The sequence below is a fragment of the Suricata suricatta genome, chromosome 4, assembly GCF_006229205.1.
Source record: "Suricata suricatta isolate VVHF042 chromosome 4, meerkat_22Aug2017_6uvM2_HiC, whole genome shotgun sequence".
NCBI classification, from domain to species: Eukaryota; Metazoa; Chordata; class Mammalia; order Carnivora; family Herpestidae; genus Suricata; species Suricata suricatta.
In genome coordinates, this window is record NC_043703.1 from 147584310 (window position 1) to 147594694 (window position 10385).

Genomic DNA, 10385 nt, shown 5'->3' on the forward strand with positions numbered 1-10385 from the left:
GTGGCCCCGACTGCTCGGCCCCGGCCTCCCGGCCCCACCGGCCCCGGGTTGGTGGACGCGGCCGAGGCGAGCTCCCCGGCTGCTCTCAACACCTGAGGAAACTGGCGGAAAAGTTTGAGAACGAAAAGTCCAATCGTCTTTCAGCTTCCGCCCTCTCTAGGACACTCCAGCCACGGAAAGGAGCAGGAATTGTTCAAATCTCCGCAGAACCGCCACGAGCTCGCCCGGCCAGACCACAGGCCCCTTCGTCCGTAGAGACTCGACTCTCCTCAGTGCACGCCGACTTTCCTATTTACACTGTCCCACTCGAATCCACTCGACCTCTCTGTTTAGTCTGCCCCTACTCAGGCCACACAAGCCTTGCTTGTCTACACTGACACCCGCCCCCCTCTCTCTCCCGGTCTACACTGACTGTCTCAGCCCCTTCACCTTTCTGTCTACACTTGCCGTCCACACAGATCCTAACGTCAACTCTCATAGGAATGGTTTGGCTGGAGGCCCGTGGCAGCCCCCAGTGCGGACTTTTCCATTAGGCCAGAACATTCCATTTCAGCACCAGTCTTCCCTGGTAACTCTCTAGCTCTGGTTTTTATTCCCTGACCTCTTCCGCCTCCCCTACCTCCCCCTCGTGTGGTTTTGAATTTCAGAGGAAATATATCCCCTACCCCCAGTCTGAATGTAAAGGTTTGTGGGTTTCAACCTCCTCCCTTCCCGCCCCCGAACCTACCCCCAGCCCGCTCCCCCTGGTGAAGCTGCAGAGGCCTGAGGCCTGGGTAGCAATTGGGGAGGGGTGTGGTGAGGCGGGGAGGGGCTGGCTCCGGGGCTGGAAGTGGGAGGGGCCGGCCGGGGCGGGCTCTCCCGGGCCCCGCCCCCATCGCTGGGGCCGCGGGAGCACTTGGTCCGCAAATCCCCTGCGCGCGGCTCACTCCTGTGATGTCTGAATCCAGGCCTCTGCTCTCCTTGGCTGTAAACTCAGTGCAGGGATTGTGTCTTCTTTAATATCTTGTAGGAAGCAGAGTACAGTGTGGCGGCTGATAAATAATAAATAATAATAATCTACTGAGGGTAGCAGGAGGACTGTCAGTGAAAGGGAATGAGGACACCAGGGAAATGGCACATTGGTGTTAGAGTAACTGCATTTCCTGGAAAAAGAAAATGTGGAATAAAGTTTCGGTGTGTGAAGCCTGAGGACAGAGGCGGGAACAGGGCAAAGCGCTGCAGGGAGGAATCCACCCTTGATGAGGGGGTCAGCTGGGAAAACCGGTGTGTCTCTTCAAGAGAGAGTGACGGATGGAGGGTGCCTGGGAGGGGAAGCAGTGAGGGAGCTGGGGAAGGAGAGCTTCCCAAGGGTTCTCAGCAACACCTGACGGGGAAGATGCGGCTTGAATGCTAAGTTCTTAAAATGGTGTGTAAAAAGTGATTGAGGAGTCATGTAGATAAGAAAATGGAGAAAAAGGCATTACTTGGGATTTTTAAAAAGACAGGTAACTAACAGGTAACACCTTGAGCAACTTAAGGCAAAGGAGAGGAACAGAGGCACAGGGTGAGTCCTTGTTCATTCATGTTGTAGGAAGCCACCCTCTGAAATGATCCACATGATCCACCATGTATGAGCACAAGTAGGATCCTCTTGGAGGCCGAGTTCCGGGGCAGCGGCATGTAGGACAGCTGTACACGTTATGGAAGCGCAGGTAAGGTTTGCAGGGTCTGGGGTAGGCTAAGTTCTGGCAATCTGAGGCACTCCCAGTGTCTTACAGATAATTTTGACTGCTCCTCAAATGAAAGAAGGAAATACACACTCCCAGATTCCTTCCTCAGCTACATCTGTCTAGGTGAAGGTATGAGGATTCTCCCCACTTCCCTGCCGGCTTTATCAGAGGAGAGAGTCCTTGCTGAATCCCCATGGACACAGAAGACATCTTTTGGCTTCTGTGGTGCCTAGGGGGCCAGTTCCAGAGTGTTGCAATGCCCCCCGGGCTCGAGCTAGATAAGAGCTCGCTGGGGGTGCCAGCCTGTCAGTAGACTGGGAAAAGATCACACAGGGCTTTCCTACCCTCCTTCCAACCCCACCCTTCTTTCCTCCAGGGGAACCTCAATGCAAACAAGGATGCCCACAGTCTGAAGCCAAGATCTTCCTCTGCAGCGGGGCTCCGCCCTGGTGGGACTGTTGGGTTTGGACGTAGCTGCCTATGAAGGCCTACACATGAAATCCATTCCACCTGGAGCGCCATTGTTCACGTCATCGGCCCCAATTCCCCAGGGTCTTGGCCACACGTGCGCTGAATCTACGATGTGTAGTGTAAGGGAACTCCTGTCTTTCTCCATAGATCTTGCTGATGTCTGCGATCTGTTCCAGGTTATTCACTGTCCTGCTCTGTGGTGTATGGAATACGTTCCATGGTTGGCTGGCAAGAATCTCTCTTCATGGTAAGTGGGATTCTGTTGGGTGTTGCACAAGGGAACTTCTTCTGCCCAGGTCCAAAATTTCTCCATGAAGCACAAGATCAGCATGGTGAAATGTGCTTCCAACAGGCAGCCCTCTCTGTCTTGACAGAGATGCCCCAAGCTAATCAGGGGCTAGGTGAAGGGGTGGACTTGCAGTGCACCGGGAAGTAGAATGGAATGTTCTAGAGCATCCATTCCCCTGTTATTTGTGCCGTCAGTCAGACCAGGGCTTTGTGCTGGAAAGGCTACTACTGTCCCCTAGAGTGGCAGCAGAGGAAGCCACATCAGGACTGCCTAGAGCACCCACTGTGACTGAGATGGACTTCCCTCCTTATTTGCATTTATAACGGTAATCACAACAAAATGATCCTTTATTCAGGGGCTACCACATCGTAAGCATTTTACCGGGTATTCTACCCATGAAATCGTGTTAGTCATCACAGCAACCTGTGGAGTTAGTGTTACCGGCCCCCAAAGCTGAGTCACGGAGAGGGTAGGTGACCTTCTGAAACCGCATATCCCATAAATGGCCAAGCTGGAATTTGAGCCTGGTTGGTTGATTCCAAAGCCTCTGTTCTCTTCACCACACTCAACACATGAATGCAATTTCTTTTGTCATAGCCTGGTGATTTTCCCTTGGAGTAGACACAGTGGATACTGATTTTGCCTTTATCAGCAGCTGGTCCTGGACCCAGAACTGGAAATCAGTCTCGGGATACAGAGGCCTGAGATAGAAGAGGGAAAAACATCACTTTGATTGCTGGGCACACAGGTCACTTGGAAGGGTGGACGCCTCATCAGAAGCCCTCAGGTCTGAGAGGACATCTGTTTCGAGGAGTGCAGTGAGGGTAAACCAAGCAGGAGCCAGCCTCTCTGTTGGTTGGGATTGTGCCCTTGCTGTTTTGTTTTTCCGAACATTATGCTCCCCTAAAACCACCCCCATTTGACATCAAAAGCATTAATAAATCCTATGTAAGTCATCGCCCCTCCAGTGCTTCATCAACCTATAAAAATCTGTTTCACACCTACTGTGTGTCCAGCATTTCAACCCCATGGTGTTGATTAAAGCAGGGAGCAAGAAGTCACAACTGCTGAATTTTCACTGTAGCCACCCTGCTCTTTGATGTGTCACAAAAGCACCTGGTCATCACTCCATCAGCCATTCATCGAGGACCTCTTGCACGCCCAGCCCTGTGCTGGGTGCTCCAGAAGTCAGAGAAGATATAATAAGATAGTTTGTTTCCCAAAAGAGATTGAGGCAGCTGAATAGCATACTTGGTTCTCGTTCTTGCCGGGGGTGTAGGTAAGAGTGGGTGTTATCAGGAAACATAACTTAGTGATCAGTTGTGGGGAAAAGACTCCAAATGTTGTAGGGTCCAGGGGATGATCGGGAATGGCTGGGTGGGTCAGGATGGCTTCCTGGAGGAGGTCGGCCTCAGGTTGGACTTGAGGAGTGAGGTTTTCGTAGGAGGCAGAGGAGTGCAGACCAGCCAGAACAGAAGACAGGGGCCGGGAGGGCAGAGGACGTAGGATCCCTGGACTGGGGGACTCATGGTATGATGGTTTCTGAAACAGGACTTGTTAACAGCCTTTTGGTTCTCTGCCCTAATCAACGGACCATTAGATTCTAAGATTCAGAATAAAGCCAGTGGTCTCTCTCTCTCTCTCCCTCTCTCTCCTCTTTTTTCATTCTCAATGGCAGGAATTCAGCACCTTTTTTTAGTACCATTTTTTTTGCAGGTGGCAGGAGTGCTAATTAGACAGAGCCATGAACAATTTTCCGGGGTGGTTCTGACTCCCAAACTGTCAGGAAACACTGCTTGGGTGTTTTAAGAGAGAGCAACTGTCCCCATTGATAAAGCGATTCTTCAAACAAAGCGGTCAAAGAAATGGATTTAATTAATAGTTGCTCTGTACATATTTATTGGGTGGTGAATTGCTGACTTGACTTTTTCAATATTTAAGAAGGAGCCCAATGTTTTCCCCATGAGAGAGTGCAAAAAGTAAACCCGAATGATTGGTAGGATAAGGTTGTCAGGAGCATTTTGTTGGAGTGGTAGAGCATTCTTTGACTCACTGAAGCAGGTTCACTAAAGGGTAAATTTGGGAGACTTTTTGGGAGAAGGTTACATCCTGATAGTTCTTTGTGTACACATATTTTTGAGCTGTTCTTGAGAACAAAGAGGTAAAGGGCCTGCCTGTTCCCTGTTTGACTCCCAAATCCGCTGGTGCCACTGTCTTTAATCTCCTTCTGAGTTTTCAGTAGAACTTAGGGCCAGGACCATGTCATTAGTGTGGTCACTTTGAAGCCCTGAATTGGGCCAGAGGCAGGACAGTGACCGTCCAGGGCAGGTGACTGCCCTGCTTTGACTATCTCCAGGACAGAGACCGTCATGCTCTCTGCCCTCTGCCGGGACTCAGGCTGCCCCAGAGGGTGTCACCATCCACATGGGCTGTGGGGGGAGCACAGCCAGAGGCAGAGGGACCATGATGCAGAGCCTTTGGTAGCAAATCCCATTTTCATGAGCTATTTAATGAACATGGTCAGGTCCAGGGCTCTGACTCAGGAGTTATTGTTTACTTCCACATCCCAAGAGCGGAGGCTGCCTGTCACAAAAGCAAAAGGCAGTCCCTCCTCCAGGGGACAAGTTCCCTCTTCTCCCCAAAGAGGAAGCTCTACACACTCTTGGAACCTGAGATATTTGAAGTATCTAATAGTTAAGGCTATTTTGGAACATGTGACCCTGTATTTCATCTTCACGCTTATCCCCACTAGCATTTGTGAAGCTGCATACACTTTCTGTGCAGTGCGTCTGAGAGGAGGAATTGTGGGAGGAGGAATCTGTGATGTCATGCCCAGTGGAAGCAGGGTTGTCAACACTTTGGCCCCAGAGGCTCTGTCCTCAGGGAACCAGAGGCAGCAAGGAAGTGAAAAGCAATAGGGTCTGAACTCAGGGTACCTACGGAATATTTACTAAGGGCCTTAAGTATAGCCCAAAGTCAGTGATAACAATCCTCATCGGGTCCAGGTGCATCTTGCTGTAAGAAAATATGATATATGAAAATTCAAAAGGATATAACCAAAGGACTTCCCAGTTTGCATTACAAAAGGATGTATGGGTTTCCCTCAGTGAAGCTTTCCCCTTTGATATTTAATCTGTGGCTGATTTATTAGAAATTCTGTTCATATCCAACTGGTCAAAAACACATTCATTTATTTTTATTTATTTAGGGCTTGTCACCTACTTACTTTCGAGAAGTCTTGAGCAACTTACAGGTTAAAACATGGGGCAAAAGGAGACATTTAGGAAAGAAAGAGAACAGACAGAATCCAAAGGGAGGAGGTGGGGTCAGAGGCATCAAGCATACAAGATGAATGGGTTCTACAGTTAGACTCTCTAAGGGAAAAAAGGGCACATGTGCTAGGTTACCTGAAGGCACATTTGTATCAGGTAATAAAAGATGTTTTGAATATAAACTACTTAAAAATCAGAGACTGTAATAAATCGAAGAGTGTAGTATTGTTGAGGTAAAAGGTTTCTCCTCCAGACTTTTGGAGACAAACATGGAAAAGTGTAACACTACAGGCCTGTTAACGTTTTTCATTACTTCTAAACCTTTGAAAAATATTTACTTGATGATTTCATTAAAAAAATATTTCAATTTTTTATAGATTTACTTGTTACCAATTCAGGAAAAGGGCTGCAAATCAGACACGTTTCCTTTAGGTGGATGTGAATTTTCCTAAGTTATCTTCTGGCTAAAGTCTAAACCCCTGATAATGTCATTGTAGGTTTAGGTCAATTTCAAAATTAGCCAGAGAGTTCTGACTAATGTAAAATTTCACTTAAAACAACCAGGACTTAAATATTAGAAGAGGTGGGTTAGAAAAACCTAGGAGGGCTGGGAGAGAATCAGAACAGTGTCTGGGAATCTGAAATAGTTACGTACCAATCTGCAGCTGAATCCTATTAAGCTGAACTTCGGGTTTTAAAAGGGTTGCAGATATGACCTCACCATTATAATCAAGGCTCTTTTTCCTGGAACTCAAGATCATGTGGTTGTAGATATGCATGTGTCATTCAAAAGCAAGAGATATTAGTTGGAGTGACAGTATATGAAATAATGACGCACTGCTGATGAAAATATCAACAATAGCTGATATTAGCTTTGCACTTACTATGGGCCAGACACTGCTTGAACTTTCCTTTAAAAATTGTTTCTTGTGTTCCTTGCAACAAAGGATTTGAAAATTGGTGAATCCTGAGGCTAAGAATTTGGATGCAGACACATAGAGAGACAGGCAGATGCTCTGTTGTCAATATGGAATCTGATGCAACCCATGGCTAGACGGGAGATCTAGCTGGGTCATTCTGGACACATGCTTCAGACCCAGAATCACAGTTGGATGTCCTGTTGTGCCTTCTCACTGCCTAAGCATATAGCAGGTATCTGGCACTCGTAAGCTCTGGACATCCCCAGCTGATGGTCGTACCTCTCCTGCTAGGGAAGTCTGACCGAAAGGACACCGCAAGGTAAATTTAGAATGAGAGAGAGAAGCCAAGCTGTATTAGTTATCTATGGCTGCATAAAAAATTTCCCCAAAACTTAGCAGCTTAAACAACATCTATTGTCATGCCCAGTGTTTGAGGGTCAGGAATCCAGGAGCAGCACAACGGGGTGGTTGTAGCTCAGCATTTCTCATGAGGCTGCAGGAAGGCATCAGCTGAAGCTACGTTTATCTGAGGGCTCCACTATGGTGGAGGATTTGCTGCCAAGCTCAGTTGCATGGCTGTTGGCTGGAGGCTTCAGCTCCTTCCATGTGACTTTCTTGATAGGACTGCCTAGACGTGGCAGCCAGTTTCTCCTTGAATAGCAAGTGATGAGACAGAGAAAGAACAAGAGAAAGAACACAGGACAGAAACTTTAATGTCTTTTATAACTTAATCTCAGATGGACAATATAGACCAATAGAAATTTAGTGTGAGAAGGGACACAAGGCTGTGCCTGCCAGGAGATAGGACCGCTGGGAGCCGTTTTGGAGGCTGACTACCACTGCAATGGTCTTAGCCTCCATCATTTCCAGAGAGGGGATAAGTGGTCATGGTAGGATATATTTTACTGGTTTTCAGGAATTCAGGCTTCTGAATGTCCCCAGAAAATCAGAGGATATGATGTTAGACTCCGAAAGAGAAGATGGCTCAAGAATTCTCATTGATAGAATTCTTACTATATAATTGCAAGTGCTTTCAAAGAAAAATGATAAGGTGAGATCAGGTGACGATGAAAGCACAGTGGCTGTTGGAAAGCTCACCTTTGAGTGTAACTGGCAAAGGAGAGTCACATAGACACTATGAGTCTAATTACTGAGGGCAGCAACATTGCAAGGATAGCAAAAAGAGCTTTTCTTATTTGGCATGAGAAGAACATGGAGAAAGGACCTAACCAGTGACTGTAGGAAGTTGTCTCATACTAAAAACTGTAGAGCAAACTCTTGCTGAGAGTCACTATGTACCAGGCAAAGTGCCAGGTGCCACGGATACAAAGATAATTAAGAAAAGGTCACTGCCTTCGAGGATCTCCCAGTCTAACAGAAAGACACACATACAAACAAATGCCGTTCAGCAGGATCAGTACCATAATGAGATTCAGTTCAGGTAGAGGAGGGACATTAGGAGAGATACTGCCAGTGCTACTTGGGAGCAGGTGGGTCAGGGAAGGCTGTACAGAAGAGATTACACCTGAGCTGAGTCCTGAAGGATGAGCAGGATTTTGCCTAGTGACAGTAGGAGAAAGATCAGGAGAATGAGAATTGCTAAACACTGAGGTATGCGAGCAGGGCAGGCAGGGGAAGATGCTGGTGTTTCACAAAATTGGAGCAAGGTGGAGAGCGCAGACGGGGCTAGGGAGGCTCTGCCCTGGGGGTGCAATAGGGCAGTGTTGCTCTAAGTGGGGTCCTATACCAGGATCACCCAGGAGGCTTCTGAAAATGCAGACCCCCCCCCACTCCCAAGGCCAACCCTATGTCCATGCCAACAGATTGTTTACCTTAACCATTTCCTCTTCCTCTTGGGCTAGACTACATTTCCCAGTTTCCTTTGCAGTCAGACTACACTTCCCAGCCTCCTTTGCAGTTGGACTACACTTCCCAGCCTCCTTTTCATTTAGACTATATTTCCCAGTCTTCTTTAGAAGAGCTAGGTGCACTCATGTCAATGGAATATGAATGGAAGTAAATATGTGCCATTTCCTTATCTAACCCATTAATATCTGCCGTGAATGTTCTCCATTACCTTGTCCTTCTCTCCCTATTGATGAAGGTCAGCACAGGGATCCTGGAAGCCACATGTTGAAGAAGGCAGAGCAACAACACTGAGGAAGCCCTGGGTGTCTGCATTATTGTTTAGAGAGGGTCACCCACTGAGCTTGAGCTTCATGAGAATAAGAAATAAAACTCTATTGTGCCTGAGCAGTTCTAAAATTTGGGGATTGTTCATTTTTGCAGCTAGTGTTACCCTAACATACAGCATTGATGTGGCTTCTGAGAGCAGAATTCTCTGGAGAATCTACCTTTTTAACAAGTACCCCAAAGAAGTTTAAGAGTCACTCCTATAGGGCAAAGAGGTGCCCACCACTCATGAGTGGCAGACCAAGTAACATGATACTATTTGCATTCTGGAATGGCAGTGAGAAAGCAGAATTTTACCTCTTTCTTCTTTGCCAAGGAGAGCAATCTACTGACTAAAAAGAAAAAGAAAACTGTGGTAAGAGAAAATTGAAGTTCAAGATGAGTAAAGAGATTATAACAAGCGCCAACCCGCTGTAAATGAGCTCAGGTCTGTTGGCTGGGACAAATTACACTCCAGGGAGTAGAGAACTCACCACCGATGCTGTAGAGACTCTGCTGATAATCTCTAAGAAGCATGGAGACCGGGTGAGAAAATGGAACACTCGAGAAGCCAAAATGTAGCTTTTCTTAATGGGGAGAGGGGATGATTCTGCACATTACAAAAGGGGGATATCCAACCCACCTCATTCAGTTGAGTATTTAAGGTTGATTTGTGAGCACATGAAATATGGAGAATTCTCTAGAAGCCCATGTGGCTTCTTTAAGAGCAAGTCATAACAAGGTAACGATATTCCCAATTTTGTGATAGGCTTGCTAGGTTATTGTGTCAGGGAATTGTATTAGTTATGGTAGAGGCAAAGCCATCTCAGCCCAATATTTGTCAAGGAATCTCATGAGAAATTTGTGCACCAGACAAAGTAGTTGCGACTTTAGCTGGTATGCATAGTAGGTCAATTGAGAATCGTTTTATGGCTACACCCAAAGCTGCTGATCCATGTGTGCAATAGTAGATTTCTAGTGAAAGGCCACAATTGTGCTTCCATCTGATATTTTTACTAGTGATGCAGACGTAGATGACTTGGAGAATAGTTAACCGATCTGTAGATGAGATGTGGAGAATATGTGAGTTGGCATAACAAGACCCAAAGAATAGGCTGGGGCACCGAGATGCGAGACAAATGGTAGGATCAAGCATGTGGGTCCAAACAGTCCCTGCACGGGTGCAGGGGTAAGATGCAGTAGCTTTAGTTTGAGAGAAAAATACAGGAACGTGGCACCAACGAGCAGTGTGGTTCAGCTGCTCAAAGCCCAGACTGGATTCAGAGATTAGCTGTGAGGGCTCTGGGCTTTGCTGAGACCTGTCTGTGGTTATCTGAAGGGTGACAGGAGCAGAGGGGCCCATGCAGGTTTTACGGGGTCTACTGGCCAGATTTCAGGTCCGTGGGAGGAGGAACTCCCTGCAGCCATCTCACCGCTGTCCCAAGGGATGGGCTGCTTGGGAGATAGGAGCACCTGTCAATGGACATGACCAAGTGTGGAGAGAAAGTCCCTCAGCGGGACATCAAAGAAGGGATGAAGGGTGTTTGAGCCC

General features: G+C 47.3%; 1 long non-coding RNA gene across 2 annotated transcripts; it reads left to right on the top strand.

Moving 5' to 3' along the window:
• The first annotated feature begins 1528 nt into the window (after positions 1–1528).
• LOC115289159 lies at positions 1529–3512 on the top strand. Of its 2 annotated transcripts, none has more exons than XR_003907423.1 (4): positions 1529–1691; positions 2357–2427; positions 2825–2938; positions 3067–3512. It is a non-coding gene; the product is annotated as an uncharacterized LOC115289159 (long non-coding RNA). The 2 variants fall into 2 exon arrangements; XR_003907424.1 differs by having other exon boundaries at positions 3125–3512.
• Positions 3513–10385: the final 6873 nt, after the last annotated feature.